This window comes from Leiobunum rupestre, chromosome 6 (assembly GCF_980474605.1).
Source record: "Leiobunum rupestre chromosome 6, qqLeiRupe1.1.hap1, whole genome shotgun sequence".
Taxonomy (NCBI): Eukaryota; Metazoa; Arthropoda; class Arachnida; order Opiliones; family Sclerosomatidae; genus Leiobunum; species Leiobunum rupestre.
The window spans coordinates 31,987,520-31,999,931 of NC_143389.1; positions in this window are offsets into that span (position 1 = coordinate 31,987,520).

Below are 12,412 nucleotides of genomic sequence, written 5' to 3' on the forward strand. Positions count from 1 at the left end.
AATTCGGAAGAACCTTTGAATTTTATTCAATCGGAGATATCATTAACTCCCGACGTTTAGAGTACCCTTCATTTTATTAATAAAAAAAGTAAATAATAAACCCATAGCCGAGTAATAGTTTAATGTTTGATTTTTGAAATTTTTTCTCGCCGCGCTGTGAGCGATTTGCGTAAACGAACTTTACCGTCGCTCACCATGATCAAAATCCGCTCGTAGCTAGCGCTCAAATCTGAGCGAACTATTCCTTCTCTCGGTAATTTTCCCTCAACGCTGCGTCAGCGCTTTCTACTGAGGGTACTAACGCGTCGCTTAAAAGTGAGGGGGCTATTCCGACGATCGGGAGATCTCGCTCAGCGCGCGGTGAGCGCTTAAAAGTGAGGGAACTAACCCGTCGAGGGGAGAATCTCCCTCAGCGCGCCGTCAGCCATCAACGCCGGAGCGAACTATTCGGCGCTCGCCCAGAGGCTTCTCAATTAGAGATAGAGAAAATAAACTCGTTTGCCTTGAGTACTCGCTCACTTGAGCAAGCCGTGTTTAAAACTCTATATGCTCATTTTTCCGAACGCTCGCAACTTTTTGCCCACCTCTGCACCACGTGAGTGTAAAATTTGAATTTCGCAACAAAAACCGAATGGCCGCTGATAATAGATGGCGTTAAATAGTCGAGGTGTCCCGTATTTTGCAGAGGCGCCTGCTGAAGTGTAGCTCATTGCAGCAGAACCAAAAAACCCACCTCTTTTCATCTCCCGTTCTGTACTCCCTGGTCTAAGAATGGACCAAAACAAATTCTGTTGTGAAATACTTTTATTTTTTAAAATGCGGCGATGAATGTCTTATATGCGTTTAACTAACAAGGAGACTACCCGAGGGGTAACTCACCGATTTTGTTTAGATTCAGGGATTATGTAGACCTTCATGTAACTTAAACCCCAAATGGAAAAAATGCGATGGGCTTTGGTTTTACCATGGCAACCGAAAACGTTTTTGACAACTAAAGTAATATATTTATCTATGTAAATTAACATGGAAAAATCGAAGATTCTAAGGGTCCCCCCCCCCCCCCTTATGAAATTATTCAAAAAAAATTTAGACAAAGGTGGTTAAATTTGGGTAAATATCTAATTTTGGGTAAATGTGTAATTCTATTGTTAGTTTATACAAGTCAGGGTCTCCCGTTAAACTCTTTCCCGCCTCTTTACTTCATTCTTTCCATCACGGGATAATTATTCGAAATATAAAAATGGGGAAGCATCCCTTTCTCATTTGATTTAAGTCTCACTTTGATTGATTTTAGCGAAGGTCAGGTATTCACAATCAAGCCCTTCATTCTGTCGTCATCGGGTTGAGAAATTGTAGTTTCATCTTTTCCGATCGGCGGTCACGATTGACGGCCAGTTACGGTCTAATATTATGATGAAACAGTTATGGGTATGAAGTTTCACGAGAAATTTGATCATGAGGGCGTGACGGGGAAGTATGATACGTCATGCCGCGTAAAAGCTGTTTGAATAAAACATTACTTATTAACATAATATATAATCTAATATACAGTATAATAGAAAAAAGTAGTCGTCAAAAATGAAAATTGCACCTTCGCAGGTTCGAAGCGGTGTAATTGGAATTTAATAGAGGTATCTTGTAAAGATTTTTGAAAGGATCAAAATTGATCTGGTAGAAAGTACTCATTTGATTTTGATTTGATATATAGACTTAACCATTAGATAAAAATTGATAGGAATTTGATAGTGGTGTTTACTCAAAATTTTGAAAGGTAAAAATCTATTTGATAGAAAGTACTCATTTTTTATTTTAAATTGATATTTAAATGTTGTGGGGTTTAAAAAAAAATTGTCGGGATAGTGATAGTGGCGCCATCTTAATGATTTTGAGAGGTAAAAAGATAGATAGGAAAAACAAGTGCCCATCTTTGACTACATGTTTAGAAGTTAGATTATGTTGGTAACATTAACTTTACACGTATTCAAAATAGTTAACTTTATTTTATGAGTACCACAAGAATAGGACTACTACCATAGCCTAGAAGACCCTCGTAATTTACCGTATTATCTCTCTTTCTTTAGGCACCGTAACTCCAGAGTCCCCGGTCCGTTACCGCGTAGCCAGGTAGTCTACCGTACACGGGGGAAAGCGAGACTAGAGGATTGAACAGGGCCGTGCTTAAGGGGTGGCGAGCCGGCCGGTCGCCCAGGGCCGCTAAAATTTTACCATAGAGATGTATATACCGGAGGGCCGCTACACTCACAATTTTTCAGTTTCGCCCATGCATTTCGCCCGGGGCCGCGAGACCTCTAAGCACGGCCCTGGGATTGAGGGTTTGAGGCCAGAGGGGGTTAGACGGTTCGACTCGTTCCAGGGCAAAGATAATCTAGACTACGTACTAGATGCGAGCAAAGGGACTCTACATAAAACATAGACGTGCGGCCCTGCGGTAGTAAGCGGAGTCGCTGTGGTCGCTGTACATATAAATCCAGGGAATAGGGAAATCAAAATTGATATAAACCTTGAATTAATAGGTCATCTCCTATTATTGGGAATTATAAAACTGGTCACCTTCTGTTTTTTTGTTATTATTTCGAAATAATAAACGTTCAGGGTGAGGGGCTAACCACTTAGAAAATCTGTACACCGGATTACGCTTAGATTAGCACTGCCAAAGGCAGGGACTTCAAAGATTACGCGTATTGGCATTAGTACAGTCAAAGGTACGGCTCTGTACACTGATTACGCGGAGTGATCAGCCCCTCGGTTCAGGGTTATTTCTAGAATGACCACGCTTTTTGGATAGACTTCAAAATATGTTTTAGGCCTAATGACCGCGTTTTGCTTTTTAGCGCGCGCGGGGAGCCTTTGCGAAGCGTAGAATTGGCGCGAGATAACTTTTTTAATTTGTGTATTTTTCTCGCTAAAGGCGCTTATCTTTTCAGGTATGACGTCAATTCTACTTCACTCCACACATCACTATCAGTAATTATTTCGACTATCTGACACACTTATAAAACGTAATTATAAACTTATGGTTGAATCAAGTTACGTGAATTTGTTTGTTGGCTGGGCTGAGGAGCAATTTTTACCTCTCCGAGGGGACAAAGTCCCCTAGGAGGGGTTATACAACGACCGTGTCTGACTGTGGGTCTGTCTGTGGGTCTGTCAGGCCTGCGAACGCGTTCGCATTTTCGGTGCAAAGTGTAATCACTGCGTACGCAGTTTCTCGAGATCTCTGCGTTCGCAGTTGCTAGTAATTAGGGAACAAAGTCGAAAAACCGTGTTTGCAAAACCACCGTGGGACGGTGAGCGTTAACGGATTAATTTGCAGTCGGGGTTGGTTTGGTGGTTTTTTTTCGTCAACGCTCGCCGTCACGACAGGTTTAATTCAGTGGTTTGGATATTTCGCTATTGTAATGTTTATGTGTAGGGTGGTAATGTTGTGTTATTGTTATGACGTTTGTGGGTGTTGAGTTTGTGGTGTGTATGTACGGGTGGTATCTCTCCAACTCTTTCTTATTGACCTTTGGGACGGACCGAGTGCTGAGTGTAATGCTACCTCTCAACATCCAATGGCAGGGTTTCCACCAATTGTTCACGGTATTCGTCTTAGTATCAATTTGCGATCGCATCGGGCGGGTTTCGAACCCGAGACCGCCTGTTTGACCGGCGGACGTTCTACCACAGAACCACCGACACTTATTACGTTTCATTGAAAATTAGACCTTCAGCTTTATCGAAAGCGTATTTAATAGAGTATGAAATTTTGGTTTAATTGAAATAGAGCAAGATTTCGTGGAAGATTTAAATTATTGCATCGAAGAAATTCTAATTTAGCGATTTCTCATTTGATTAAAAACAAATGCGTCACCCAGGTTTCGAACCCGGGCCGTTCAGTTAGGCAGTCGAGCGCTCTACCACAGAACCAACGATAACTTCAAGCCATACTGCAAATAAGACACTCATTGTAAGCATAATAGTTAACAAAGTCTTGAATTTTTTTACGAATGAAATTGTGAAGGCCTAATGTGGTTTTTTTACGAAAAAATTATAAAGACTTAATCTTGTTTAATATAATAAGTTGCTTTATTTCAATTTGGTACTTTTGTTTAGGGTTTTTTTAATGAATGGAGTTAAAGATTTTTTTCTTCTATTATTTGACGTTTTATTTTTGCGGTTGTATATTTGTTTTATCTTTTATTCTTTTAAAATTATTTACTTCTTCCGCAAAATGGTTCATTTTTTGGGGGAACCTTTTTACTTATTTTTTGTGTATTAATGTTTTGAGAACCTTTACATTTGGGAAAGGATAATTTTTGACGGAACCTTCAAAGTGTATACGTCGCATTTTCAAAAAATTTAATGGTCAAATCTTGTTTTAGCGCAGTCAGCAGATAAGATAAAGGGTAGAACCCGTTAGTTTTTTGTAATTTATTTAGTTTTTTCAGTCGTATATTCTTATCTATTAGGTTTAGCGTATTGGTTTTCAAGCTTAATAATTCATTTATTAACAACATATCAAGTTGGTCTGGTTTTCAACTCGGTCGTAATTTATTTTAAACGTTTTCTCGGCTGATTAAGATGTTTAATGCAGTTCATCAATTGGGTTCGTTTGTGTTTATTTATAAAGAACCCTAACTATTCCCTCTACGGTCATTTATTGATATACGTATAGTCTAGTGGCTTTCTGTGCTTTGTGAATGGTAAGTTTTTCGCTTCTTGTTAATAAGTTTTTTGGTGGTGTGGATATTTGGATATCTACGATTCCTAATGCAGTCATTGATATCCTGGGTGTGGAAATTGGACGGTTTTGGTCTTTTTCATGCGGTATGTGTCACAACGTCAACAGGATGGTTCCGACAGTCTACGAGTCGTCCACTACCAGATATCTACGGTATCTTGATCGGGCGAACGTTGAAATAAAATGAGCGTTAACTATGCGGCAAGTATTTCGTAAGCGACAAAAATACAAATACCCTCTGTAGATATTTCTTTCATTAAAATTGGCTTCGTATTATATTTAACTGCTAAACTTGTACCGTAAATAGGGTTAGTCAATTGTGCATTGTTTTAGTACGTCTAACTCACTGTTGTAACTACTTAATTTATAATATTCTGAATAAATTAATCTCGGTTGTTTCGTCTCAATTATTTTAATTCAAATTAAAATTTTATACCGGGCGGGATTGAACCGGGATTACGTTATTAGTAAATAACTATGAATTGGGGAGTTATAACTTAGAGGGTCATCTCGAGAAATTAATACCACTAGGGACAATGCTTCCGAGGAGAGGTATATTTTGGCTTGCCAACTTGTTCCGAATTTCCATAGTGGTTTCATCTTGGATTAATAATAGAAGCTAACGCTTCCTGGATATGACACTTACTCAAAAACGCGGATCACAAAAGCCAATGGGCGACCCCAGCGCGCCTAGTGGAAATTTTAAGAAGCATAACGGACAAACAAGGAGCACGTGCATAAACGAACAAACACGTTTTGAGAAAGGCTTAGGAAAAGGTAATAGTTTTACGTTTTCCATATAAGCACGGTCAGCGTATCTTCCCAAGAAGATTTATCGCACCGAAGAAAACCGGCTCATTTTTAATTTAGCTACTGAGCGGGGTTAAATGATAATTTAGTGTTTATAGTGAGTTGCAGGCTAAGAAAGACAAAATATATAGTACAATCGGCGCAAGGATGCCTCAGATCGTTTCCGGTCATTCCACCGCGCGAAATTTGAATTTGGCCATTTTACGGTCAAATTCGAATTTTGCTCTTTTTGTCGTCTTTTAGCGCCATCTAGAGACCGAAATTGGAATCTTTATTTTTTAATTTCATAATTGTGGTGGCGAGCAAATTTAAAAGATAAGGCATTCCTATCATTCTTAAATATAAAATAGTATGTATAATTATTTATTTTTGTAAATTTATTTCTACGTCTTACCAGTTAAATCGGCAGTTTCTTTTAAAATACTTACCACGCTTTCTTGGGGGTAAAGTTGTCTTAATGAGCTATAGACGTTTAAAATTATATTTTTATCTTTACTTGTTAACAATAAACCTTTATCATGCTTTTTGTAGTAACCTCTTGGGCTATTTAAAATATTTTGAGCTTCAATTATCGAACCTTCTTTAGCTGCATTCAGTAATTAAACTCATGACAACATGAAATTAAAAAATAGATTCCAATTTCGGTTCCTAGATGGCGTGAAAATACGATGAAAATCACGAAATTTGAAATTGACTGTAAAGTGGTCAAATTTAAATTACGCGCGGTCGACTGGCCGGAAATGGTCTGAGGTATCCTTGCGCCGACTGTACTATATATTTTGTCTTTCTTAGCCTGCAACTCACTTATAGCTAGATTGTTCGTTTTTTGTCGGGTAGGGATTTCGTAGTTGTTGCGGTCATCCCGACTTCGTGTTTTTCCCGGCCGCGTTTGACAGTGCTCGGTTTTCGTCTCTTTCGAACGTAGACGGTTTTTTGGTTGTCGGGTAGTGGTTTGTTCACAAGCATTTGATGTCCCCCTTCCCCCTTTTTTCCTTTTCTTTTCCATTTCCCTCCTTTTAAATTATCATCAAACTTATTGTGAATGATCAGCTTTTATGACACCTCTTTTTTTCTTAGTCTTTCTCCATTTTGTGGTCGCGTGTTTTATTTCTCGTTTCTGTTGTCGCGTTTTTTAACTTCTCGCGCATCGCGTTTTTTATTTTTTTTATCTTTTTCAAATCGTTTTGTCGGTTAGTCCATGGACTGTAAATTTACAGTCCGTGGTTAGTCTTAATAGTTGATTTTATAAAATAAAAAGTGGTCTTGCCCAACTTGTTAAAATGTTGCTCTTACGTCACAAGAGCCAGCTTTATTAGTGTATTCCTCGCACGAGCGATTTGCACGCACTCTAGAAAAAGCTATATTCCTCGCGACTGTAGCGCGCGCTCGTAGGCTTGTCAAAGTAAGAGACTGTGACGTAAGAGCAACATTTCAACAAGAAGGCCACGTAAGTTTATAAAAAGAACTATTGGTTTTCTCGCCTCGTAGGCCTATCGGCCGAAGTACCGCGTATTTTCCCTTAATAAAGCTAAGTTTTCTCCCCAGTTACATGGTCTTTACTTGTTGGCGTTTTTACAGTACTATCCTAACCTAGACTAACCTAACCTAGCTGGTGACTCGAGTCTAAAACTTTACGTCCTTCACTCGTTCGTCGCATCCATTCCCATAAACTACCTAAATTTGTTATTAAAAATAAAATGTTTAAAATGCTATACCTGGTTTCTTACTTTTTAAAGTTATTTTTGGACACAAACTACAATGGAGTATACGAACTTATATTAAAATGACTTTTTTTTTACAATAATATTTTTGACAAAAATAACGGGGGCGTAAAAATTATTCTATTGATCGAACCAGCTTTTACGTTGGCGCTGAAATACGTCTCTTTTCATATTGCGCCTGAAAATACTTCGCCATGTTAGAGTATAAAAGCAATTAAAGAAATTAATTAAAGAAACCCTAGCGCTATCTCTAGAATCGTTGCCCAGGAGAGATAGACTAACAAGATGTCACTGATAGGCTTCTAACGATGATCTGAATAAGGCAGTCTGATTACTATTTCTCTTAACTAAAATTTCAATCTAGCAACTTGCGCTAGAATTACTAAAATAACAAAAAATATATAAAACCACGATATTTTCTAGTGCACAAGATTTATTTTAAAAGCATAAAAATATATTTACACTGCCCGACTAGTTTCAGTAGAACATCCTACCATTATCAGGGGTCCTGAACAGTCTGCTCAATTACAATACAGTTCGACATTAAACATTCACCCTGTATAAAAATTCGTACCCAAAAAGTCTCGAACACAGTAAATAATCACAGCCGAACATAAAGCATTCACCCTGCCCCTAAATTTGCGGTAGTAAGTACTCATCATAGAATACAGTTCGACATTTAACATTCATCCTGTATAAAAATTCACACTAGAGAGTTTATAATCACAAACAAATATAAAACTTTCACCTACCGATTGAAACGTTTAGGTAAATTTTCAGCTTCGATATTAAAACAGCGTTATCTTGAATAGTGTGTACAGATTATGTATAATTTGAATTAATCTATCTATAAAAGAAGCGAACTGTTACCAAAAGCTCTTTTGAAAATTTTGGACCTGTTGAAATAAGTCAATAGGTGAATTATTATATTATTATAAATATAACATGATGTTGAAAAGTGATATCTTTAATTTATCATGAAATAACTTATAGTATGTGGCTCATTCAGTTCCCATTATATCAAGCATATATACATGTATAATATTAGAAAAAAATAGGGACTTGGCACTCCGTAGCCATGCTAAAAATCCCAAGAAAGAGGGATTATCGTCCACTAAAGGGAGGAAGGAATCCAAGGTCGCACGATTCAATAGGCGTTAAAGCTTCCCTGGTTAAAGTAGAGGTGACTTTTTGGCGACCTTCCTTCGAAATCTTTTACAAGCTGTCAATTTGAACAGAGGCGGCATAACTACCAAAGAAAACACAAAGGGTCAAGCTTTTAGGCCGAGCTACCTTTCAAGAAATATCTCGACGTACCTTCTTGGAATCGCGCTCTCTGTTCCAAACCGTCCCATTCACCGTGATTAATTATATTACTTGAAGGGGTTTTACCCCGAGATCTCCTGTTTCCCCTTCGCGTAAAACCTTGGTTAACGGTACTAGTAGTAGCATATGTAACATAATTACTCATAAGTATGCCTCTGTATAACATTTCCATTGAAAAAAATTCAATGAGACCTTGTTTCACGCGGAACATACATTAAGCGGACCCAAAAATGCAAAAATGCTTATAATACTTGCGCTATTGAAAAGGTTACCCAGGAAACAAAATCTCGTGATCGCGAGACACGAGCTAAACTGGACATGGGCAAAGCCGGAGACGCGCGAGGAATTCTCACTAACTTCCGTTTCCCATCAGTAAAGTTGATGACGCGTATTTCGTCACGGAATTGTAAGTGACGTAATTTACGTCATATCCCGTGAACAAGGTTTCATTAACGAAAATGCTTTTATGGCATACTTATGAGTGATTATGTTACATATGGTAGTAGGTGTAGGGAGCTGTCGGTTAGCTCGCGTGGCATGAACGACTGGCCACCACCATCCTATACGCTATACAGGGGTTTTTTTTGTTCGGACAAGTGATTTTTTAGAAAAACTACTTAAGGTAGAAATGTGAAATTTTTATGGTTAAATAACTTATTATAACTACCCTGGGGGACATTGATTTGTGAAATTTCAACGCTTTCTGGAAATATTTTCATGCTTTTAGAAAAAAATGTCACCACTAACTAATAGACCAATTGTGTCAATTGGAAATTGGTAGAGCATCATCTGAAACCTACGATTACATTTGGTTCGATGGGAAAAGGCCTATTTTTCACTGATAAACGCTACTGGAACAATTGACAAGTTGAGGAAGCCAAAATAAACTTGTTTGCTTTCAGAAAGCGATAGTCGCACACTTTATTGCGAAAACAGAGCTTAATCATCTAAAGAACTTTTTTTAGCCTTTAAAAAACGTGGAAAATGATTTTGAAACATCTAATTAGACGAAGACGCTGAATAACGTGGAAACTGAATAACTTGGAACCTGAATAACGTGGAAAAAATGGGGCAATTGGAATAACGTTAAATCGGAATAACGCGGAAACTGAATATCGTGGAAACATAAGTGGCATAATTACCCTAAGTGTGTCAATAAGATGAATTTTTCAATGATACCTTGTTTGGATCTATGTAATGTCAAGCTAATAACTGGTAAGCTCGATATATTTGAAGTTAATAAATAGTAGACTCGATCTATTTGAAATGAATAAATATTAGAGTACGCTCTCTTTATTTAAAGGTAACAGCTAACAAGTAAGACGGATCGATCTATTTGAAGTTAATAAATCGAATACTATATGTTTAAAATTAGTAAATATAGGCTCGATATCTTTAAAAATATTAAACAGGCTCAGCTATTTAAAACAAATAAATATTCTCAATCTATTTTAAAATTAATTAATAATTAGGTATCTTTATCTTTATGTAATTATTACTTTGAAATTTGAAAATATATTGAAAATTTTAAAACGTGGTTTACTGAAATTTGCTAAAGCCCTCTCCCCACCTGGCACGAAATTTAGTTTTCGCTAGCCAAATTGACGTTTGCTTTTTTTAGTATGGGGTTGGGGAGGCGCCGCGCGCCCCCAACGCTCGAGCGAAGTGAGTGCGCGGCGCCGTCAGGCGCCAATACTTAGAATAAATTCGACGATGTAGAAGTCAACATCACACAGAAGACATATAATATGACATAGTATGGTTAAAAAAGCCTATAAAGCGTTGAAATACCGGGAAAATTCCCAACCCTTATAAGTTAGTACTGTTTTGCATTGAAATAACGCGTACAGGCCCATTGGAATAACGCGTACAGGCCCATTGGAATAACGCGTGCAGGCCCATTGGAATAACGCGTACAGTCCATTGGAGGCAGAGTTTGTGGATGGTCGTGTGAGGACGACCACCAATTCCCCAACGGGTGGTCGGAATACTTCCGCCACGGGTGTCCCCACCCTGTCCCCACGTATCCCCCCGTTGGCGTGGCCGCAGGGCCGGCGTGATGCGGGTGCAAAGGGTGCGGTTGCACCCGGCCCCGCGCTAGCTAGAATTTAAGGGGCCCCGCAAATTTCCTTTTATATTAGAAAATAAATGATTTTGACAACCATTTTTTTCATATTCAAATAAATTGTGGGATCATTTCACCTATTTTATTATGCATCTAAAATTTCTAAGAAACCATTAAACGAAGCGGGTGACTATTTTTGTAATAAACCGGCCCCGCAGCGTAGTGGGCCAGCGGGGCCCTCGCTGGTTTCGCGGTATTTCACACTTTCAAGCATTTAACGGGAAATTCCTGGAAAATCCAGTTATAGATAAGGTAACAAAAATTCAGGTGTCCAATGTCCATTTCCAATATATGGGAAGAAACTATACGAGCGGCGCAGAAAAGAAAGCATGAAGAAATTGCCGATAAAGATAATGATGCACCTTCAAAAAATTTCGAAAAAAGGAATTGTACTGGCACACTTATAAGCAACGAAAACTACTGTAGGGTTTACGAAGAATTAAGAGAGAACTTCGTTCAGTCTTGGAGGAGAGAAGTATTCTGGAGTTGAAAAGTCGGGCGCCACCTGCGGCTTAGTAAAATTCCCATCATGCTCTTTTTGGTCGGACGTCATCAAGCCAGAATGACGGCAGATAAAGCTGACGTCCGACCAAAAACCGGTTTAACCGGGGTAGTCTGGGTAATTCTAACAGCAATAGGCGGGAAAGGACGTTCTTATTACCGCTATGGGATTTTACACTCCAGAATACTTCCCTTCTCCAAGGTTCAGTCATCGGGTGTCGAAGAAGATAAAATTGTGTGCGCGATTGAATCATCGTTCGAACGCGTAACTTTGTCACCAATCAATAATAATAATAATAATCAGCTAGGCTAATACCCAAGTCACCACCTTAGGCCTAAGTCATCAAGCGACTTTTATAGCCTTTTATCCAGGTGGCCGACTTACAATGCGTAGGAGGGTGGTGGCCAGCCTGCCAGGTTAGAGCTGTTAGATTTCAAATTCCGGCCTTTTTAAAAGCCCTAAGCGAGATTTCAGAAAGAGCTCCAGATGTGAAAATTAGGAGCGAGGCTCAGGGTTTATTTCAAGAACTTACGTCTTTTGATTGCATCGTTAGTTTGATTATTTGGTACGAAATGTTGACCAAAGTTAATATAGTCAGCAAAACCAAAAAGTGACAATGGACGTAGCGACTAAACATTTTAGCAGAAATTGTATTTTTTATTTCAAAATTATCGTTGAATTGGATATTCAACCATTTTAGGGAAGTTAGGACATGAAAAAAAGAAGAAAATTTTTAGTTATGAAGGTCCCGATGAAACAGTTTACAATGGTGAGGTTCAATTTAAAACGAATTATTTTTTAAAATTAGTTGATAACGCGTTATCCACCATGGAAAGTAGATTTAAACTGTACAGAGAGCACAAAGATGTATTTGGCTTTTTATATAGGGGGGCTGCAATAAAAAACATTTCGGAAGATCTACAAAATTCTTGTAAAAATCTTGAAACGACGTTAATTGACGATGTAGACGGAGAAGAATTATTTGAAGAGTTTCAGTTGTTGAAAGATGTTATTCCTGTAACAGTCTTGACAGCTATTGATACTTTATATTATATAACTAAAAATTACATGGTTGTACCCTAATATTGTAATATCTTTGAAAATTTTGTTGACCACTCCAGTTTCAGTAGCCTCAACAGAAAGATCTTTAATGATTAATTAAAAACTATCTAAGATCAACTATA